Below are 6,000 nucleotides of genomic sequence, written 5' to 3'. Positions count from 1 at the left end.
CCAGCTCCAGGTTGAGCTGTTGTTCAGCATCTTAGCTGTGGAGGGCAGTGTCACTGGCCCTCATATGTGGGATCCGAACCAGGGCCCTCTGGTGTCCCAAGCCAGTTCTTAACCATCGTGCCACTCGGCCGGCCCGACTGGGTCTTTTAAACAACAGAAACTTATTTCTCAGTTCTGGAAGCTGGAGGTCTGAGATCAGGGTGGCAGCATGCTTGGGTTCTGATGAAAGCCCTCTTCTAATAGGTCGCAGAGTGCTGACTTCTCACTATACCCTCATATGGCAGAGAGCAGGGAGGGAAAGCAAGCTCTCTCATGTTCTTATAAGGGCACTAATCCCATCATGAGGGCTCCACCCTCACGATCTCATCTAACCCTAATTATTTCCCAAAGGCTCCACCTCCTAATACCATCACATTGGGGAGTAGGGTTTCAACATAGGATTTTGTTGGGGCAAAGAAACATTCAGTCCATTGGACCATGGAACTAACTTTAGTGAAAAAAGAAATTGGCTGTCCTATCGGATTCACTAGCCCTATTGTGGACCCCAATAACCAGAAGTGGCTGACTTTATGGAAAAGTAGAATGGCCCATGGAATACACAGCTCCTGAGCCAGTGGAAGACAACAGCTGGAGAGCTTGGAGCCCCTTCTACTTGGAACCAGCAGTTCTGGAGGTGTCCACGTCCCTCTCATGAGTTTCTTTTTAAGATTTTATTGGGGAATTGGGGGAGGGAAACAGCGTTGGGGAATCGGGGAAGGGGAACAGACAGGTTGCTGTCCTTTTGTTCTTCAGTCTAGTTGTGGAGGACGTCACTTCACTGGCTCATGTTGGTATTATCATTGTGCACTTCCCGGGTGAAGCAGTCACTTGCAGGCCACTGGACAGCCGCTCACAAAAGTGCACGCCAGCTGCCAGCCAGCCCCACTGCAGCCTATGCTGTCACCAGCGACTCACCGCAGCCCAGCTCCAGGTCAAGCTGTTGTTCACCATCTTAGCTATAGAGGGCGCAGCATCACTGGCCCTCATGTGGGATCCAAACTAGGGCCCTGCTGCTCAGAGCTGGCTTCCCAAGCCAACTCTTTTTTTTTTTTAATTTTTTTTATTCCAAGCCAACTCTTAACCATTGTGCCACTGGGCCGGCCCTCATGAGTTTCTTTTCTGTTTAGATGAGCCAAGGTCAGTTTCTGTTGCTTGCAATTAGAAACTCCAAATAATACAAAAATACCTTTCATTGTGCCACCTATCGTAATTTTTTTGATAAACAGGTTCCCCCACTATTAGTTTGTGAAGACTGAAGGCTGTCACCATTTCTTTGTAGTATCTTCCCTATAGTACATGGCATTGTGCACAGTGCAGGATACAAGTTGCAAACTTGTAGACTCTGGGCCAAATATTTGAACTGCATTTATTTTGATCAATCTAGTGTTTTTAAGAAATTGACTTAATGGCCAACATTTAAAAATCATGTGATTTCATATGAAATGCATATTTCCACTTTTTCTTGAAAAATTAGAAGACCTGGCTATTTTAGGCCCACATTCCCACAACTTCCCTCTTTAAACAAAACACAGGCACTTCCATTTAACATAGTTCTCGCTCACTTTATTTACTTTCATTACTTACCTGGTCCCTGAAGGCTATGTTTGTCACCCTTGGTGCTCAACTGAATTATATGGAATAAATTAATTTGGCAATTAATGCCTGCATTTTCATTTCACATATATGCAGAGTTTTTCCCTTCTAACTAGATTGTAATAAGCCACTTAGCGAGAGGGTAGAAACTTTGGTAGCCACATATATGAATAAATATTATATACTTATAAAACCTTTCTCTTATCGAGTTGGCCTTGACCACCGCGAGTTGAGTTCCCCTGGTTTGGTGTGGGGACGGCTAAAACTTCATCATCTTGACTCGCTCTCTGGGCTAAGCCCAGACCTGATGATTTGTCAGGTAAAGAAAATTATTTCCTGATAACACAAACATACATTTTGAAGTAGGTTTGCAGCGAGAAGTCACCCTTTCTACTACTGCAAACGAGAGCTTGGGCAGTTCTTGCCGAGGTGGTCGACTTTCTAGCTGGGGTACCGGGTAAGGTGGGAGGAGCCTGGAGCGTAGTGGGCGTTCTGGAGTTTATGCGAGGCTTTTCGGGTGGGGATTCTAAACTAAGGCGTCGCAGAGTGACTCTCCCTCTGGGTCTGGCGGCCCAGGGCGTGGTTCCTGGCACAGCCCTCCAGCAGTTGTCATTGGGATCAATTTCAGGACTCTCCTGAATCAAGCCCTTCGGAGTTTCAGATTTCTGGGGGGGGGGGCTCGTCTCCCCGTCCCCCCCTTAATTTTCCCTCCGTCGCAGGCGCTACCCCTATCCCCCTCGGTCCCTCGAGTTGCCCCCCTTCGCGATACCCTCTCTGGCTCTTTCAGCATCAGTTCCTCCAAGAGGGCGGGCGGGGGATACATTTGGGGGTTCCCCTGCCTCCTTCTCTGAGCCGGGGAAGGGGGGAGACGCGGAAAGGAGGCCCTACTGAATTCAGGCTGCAGCGGGGGCTCCACAGAGGCAGTCGTCACCCAGGCCCTTGGCGCGGGACTCTTCGCGAGTGGGAGCGCCCCACTGGTCCGAGCCGCCAGCGTCTGTGGTCCAGCCACCGGGCGCGGAGGCGCCCGGGGCTCCCCGCCCCCGACCCGGCGCTCCCGCGCTCCCTCTAGCGGCCACCGCGCGGCCTCGCTCCGTCCCAGGCTCGTCGGCGGCGCAGCTCACGTGACCGCGCTCCGGGCCTGCGGCCGCTGTCGGTTCCCCCAGTCACCGAGCGAGAGGGAAGAAACAAGATGGCGGCTGAAGGCGATCCGGAGTGGGGCCCCAGCAATTCGGATTGAGCCTTCTCCCTCCACCCGCTTCCGCCGGCCGGGCCCCTCCCGCCCGGCCCCGCGGGCCTCCCCANCTCCAAGTCTAGTCGCCATCCAGTGGCCTGTCGGCATCTCGCAGCCACTCAACTCAAGGTGCCGTGTACAATCTTAGTTGCTGGTGGGCATAGCCCATTATCCCATGTGGGAGTCTAACCGGCAACCTTGTTGTTAGGAGCAAATGCTCTCACCAGCTGAGCCATCCTGCCACCTGTTGGCAGCTCAGCCGCAGCTCAGCTCGGGTGCAGCTCACTGGCCCATGTGGTTATCGAACCCGTGACCCTGTTGCTCAGAGCTTGCGATCTTAACCAACTGAGCCACTCGGCCAGCCCATATACTTTTTATATTGGATAATTTTGTCTGTTTGTAGCAGATGTGCCACAAGTGATGTCCAAACTGGGAGGTGACTGTTCTATTGGGTTGTCGGAAAAGTCATGATGCATTTTTGCAATGAAAAATATAGAAAAAAATTCATCATGACTTTTCCAACAACGCAATAATAATGCCTGTGTGTTCTATCAATTAGAGCTTCATCATTACTTTGAAATATTAGCTATTAAAAAGTTTGATTAGATCTAAAATCCACAAGAAATTTTATAAGCACATTTGTCAATGAAAGAAAAAGAAGAGCTTTAAATAGAACTTCAATATAATTTCTACAGTTGTAAATGTTTGAATGGTTGTAAAAGATGGTTTAAAACTTTTTTATCACCTACTGCTGCAGAGAGTTTCTTGTCATTTAAAGAGATCATTGTTAAAAAGTTTCGATCAAAAAAAAAGTCTTGGTCAGGAATTACATGAGCCATTTAAAACACAAACCTGAGAATATAAAGTTAGGTACCAGGACTCAAGTTTAAGTTTCTCATTCAATAAAAAAGGAATTTTTCGGAAAGGGTTACAAATTCACTATTTAATATCTTTGCTAATGCTATATATTTTATTTTAATTTTTACGATAATTGCATCCCATAAAGAAAACATTTTATTTTTACCACATCTAATATGCTCCTCTAATTATTTCTCTAGTTTCCATTGGGTGCTATAATGTGAAAAGGTTAGAAAATACAGCTCTGACCCAACCCCCTTAACTTATTTGTGAAGTAATTGGGGTTCAGTCAGGGTTGGGTGACCTAAGGTCACAGAGCTAATCACTTCCTTTCTAAACCAGCTCCCTTGGTGACTTGCTGAGTCTTAACTGCAGGCCTGTGATCAATCACTCTCCAAGTTACCCAAGTCCACGTCAACTCATGTAGACTCCCCTCTCTGTGTGTCATATTGCATCTGATCTACATGCCCTCAGAGGGAAGGAGTCCTCCACGTTATGGGAGCCGAACACCCGGTACTCACCATCCTGGCCTTCCCTGAAGCTAGGCCCTGTACTCAGGCAATCCCCCTCAGCCTTTGAACTGGAGGTTAGCAGTGTATGGAGCAGTGCCCAGTGCCTGTGTGGGTGATGCTGCCAGGACAAGCTGGGCCTTGTGCCAGGCAGCAACAGCATGCTGTCCTCACTAGTTTTGTAGTTTGATTTCGGACACTTCCTGGTTGCAAGCCTCAGAGTCTGGTTTTGGGGCACTCCCAGAGATCCAAGCTTCAGTGAGCTTAAAGGAAGGCCCCGTGGGTTTCTGTGGCTTGCAACCAAGAACCAAACTGATAAAGAAATTGGAACCAGAGTGGTTGTAGGCCATAGGCTCTCGGGGAAATGGCGTAGGAGTGGTCTGTGACCGTCTAGCCTTTTGAGGCTGATGGTAGAGAAAATTCATCTAATGTTGAGGTATGAGACTTATAAACACTCAATATCAACTTGTGGCAAAACAAGTCAACGAAACACCCATGTCACTTGGAATTAAAGGCAAGTCTTTAGAAGAGTGAATGGCTGTAAGCCACAGAGCTATACTGGATGTGAGGAATTCAAGGACTGTGGGGTGCGGTGGTTTCTTCTGACAGTGCTGGATACTTGGCAGCTCTCCTTGGATTTAGAAGACTACATTGGTATGTGCTGCTTTAACCCACTTTCCAAGTGACCTGAAAGCTTGCTAATGTTGAGCCACAACACAGAGCAAGAGAAGCTTCTTTCGCAGGTCCAGGCTGCAGTGCAAGGAGCTCTGCTGATTGGTCCTCAGGACCCAGTGTATCCAGTGGTGCTCCATGTGCGGCCAGATGCTGGGATGCTGTACAGAGCCCATGGCAAGCCCCCCAAAGAGCATCACTCTGGTTGTGATTAGGGTTTTAGAGCAAAGCCTTGCTCTCTTTGGCTAATAACTATTTTCCTTTTTATAAACTGGTCTCAAATTGCTCCTGGGCCCGGGCAAAGATTGAAAGCCTGATCACGGATTACCAGGTGACCAGATGACCATGTAACCTAGGTGGCTTATGAACAAAGTATCTGTCCCACTTAGCCATAAAGTGCCCTGTAGCATTCCCTTTCCCAAGAGGACATGGAATATATAAGAGCAGCTCTGAGTAGGTCCTGGAGAAGGCACAGGCGTGCAACTCCAAGTATATTTACTCTCCTGTTGCTGGCACCCCTCCCTCAATTCACGTTATGGAAAACTCCCATGACCAAGTGACTAAGGAGGACATTTGAGCTTGGTGTACAGATGCTATCAGCTGGGAGTGGACTGCTAAGGTGTTACAGCTACACTCGCAAGTGGCCTTGAAAGGGCAGTGGGAAAAGGAAGTCTTCCCCATGGGCAGAGCTTTGAGTTGTACTCTTATGGTTCTCTTTGCCTCAAGAAAGACTCTGTACCAGTTCATGGGCGAGGTGGTCAGGGATTTAGATTGGTGAAAAGGTTTGGGAGAGAGGATGTAGGTGAAATTCTCAGAACAGACCTAAAAAGTGAGAGCATGTGTGTCCTGTATGAATACTTACAATATCATAATGTTCTCACTGCTAAAGATTTAGTGTTAGTGGACAAGAAGACCCATCCTATGGATGTAGGTCAAGTGCCTTCCCTAGTCAGGCCAATGCCTACTTACTGGGGTCATGAACTAATGATGATCATGGGCTTCTCCTTGGCAAAGCTGACCTGGCTATTGGCACTGCTGAGTGTCCATTTTAGAATTACCCTGTTCCCTGAAAATAAGACCTAGCCGGAAAATAAATCG

This window comes from Hipposideros armiger, unplaced genomic scaffold (assembly GCF_001890085.2).
Source record: "Hipposideros armiger isolate ML-2016 unplaced genomic scaffold, ASM189008v1 scaffold_34, whole genome shotgun sequence".
Taxonomy (NCBI): Eukaryota; Metazoa; Chordata; class Mammalia; order Chiroptera; family Hipposideridae; genus Hipposideros; species Hipposideros armiger.
Note: the sequence above shows the minus strand (reverse complement) of the source record.